Source organism: Triticum dicoccoides, chromosome 7A (genome assembly GCF_002162155.2).
Source record: "Triticum dicoccoides isolate Atlit2015 ecotype Zavitan chromosome 7A, WEW_v2.0, whole genome shotgun sequence".
Taxonomy (NCBI): Eukaryota; Viridiplantae; Streptophyta; class Magnoliopsida; order Poales; family Poaceae; genus Triticum; species Triticum dicoccoides.
In genome coordinates this window covers 742,150,748-742,152,098 of record NC_041392.1, presented here as the reverse complement: position 1 = coordinate 742,152,098, position 1,351 = coordinate 742,150,748, and positions in this window count along the sequence as shown.

Genomic DNA, 1,351 nt, shown 5'->3' with positions numbered 1-1,351 from the left:
GTGGGTGGAGCAAATCCCAGTCTCAAGCTATGTAGTCCCTCGTCATACATTTTTCGATGAACCTGTAAGTTGTTGTTATGATCACTCTATTACAGATGACGTCGGAACAACCCCAAAGTGCAATGTATGGTAAGAGTGACTCGATACTCTCATGGTCTAAGGAATCATGCATACATTAACTCCTGTGTTATGGAATATAGACTTCAGACGATATAATCTCTAAGTATAACAAAAAAACTTGGGTCAATTCAACACGAGTCATCTTCCAACCTCATGCTCTCAAATGTCGACAGCATTATGGTCATGCCCATGATCGGGAAAACAGAATCATTAATCAACACTTTGAGCTAGTCCTATAGGCAAGTAGGAATCTAGTTTTATCGTTTATAACTCTACACCTCCTCATGGGTTTTCCTCTCAATCACATATTAAAAAAACATAGCAAATATAGCATAGAATACAAAAATAAATAATAAACCTGGAAATAAATAATAACATAATAATTATTGCCTCTAGGACATACTTCCATCAGAGGAGATGTGCCAATGGCATTATCAAGTCGCTTTGTGTCATATGCTTTGTTTAGGGTCAGTGCCCTTGAATCTTAAAAAGTTGTAGGGAGATATCATCTGAAGCAAGTAGTCACAAAATAACCTAGCCGCCCTGGTGTCGGGGTTAAATCCGGCGAATCTCGGGTAGGGTGTCCCGAGTTGGTGATCTCGGCTACATGGTAACATGACAAACAAGAGACACGATGTTTACCCAGGTTCGGGCCCTCTAGAAGAGCTAAAACCCTACGTCCTACTTATGTTGTACTGGTTGTGATGGAGTAAAAAGTAAAGACTTGTCATGTTTTGAAAAAACTGGTCACGTGTTTCAAACGGTATTCATGAATATAATAAAAAAAATCTTGCATTTGCCTAGGAAAAGCTGATAATTAAATTCTAATAAAAACATTAATAAAAATGAAAAAAATACAGAAAACAATATTTGAAATGAAAAATCGTAAAATGGTACGCAGATGGACATTTATGAGTAGCAAACTTAGGCTTAACACATAGTTCAGCCATGTCTTGTAGTCGCCTCAGTTCTTCTGGAATTTATACAAGAAGTTGTAATGTAGTCGGCAGTGCTCTATTAAGAGGATTAAATACTTCAAGTACTCTCTCCGTCCTTTAAAGAGTGTACTTCCAACTTTGTTGGAAAGTCAAACAATTTTATGTTTGACCTTATTTATACAATAATACATCAATATTTATGCCATCAAATTAGTAGCATTAGATTGATGATAAAAATATATTTTCATCTTATACCTATTTGGTTTCAGAAACATTGATATATTTTTGCACAA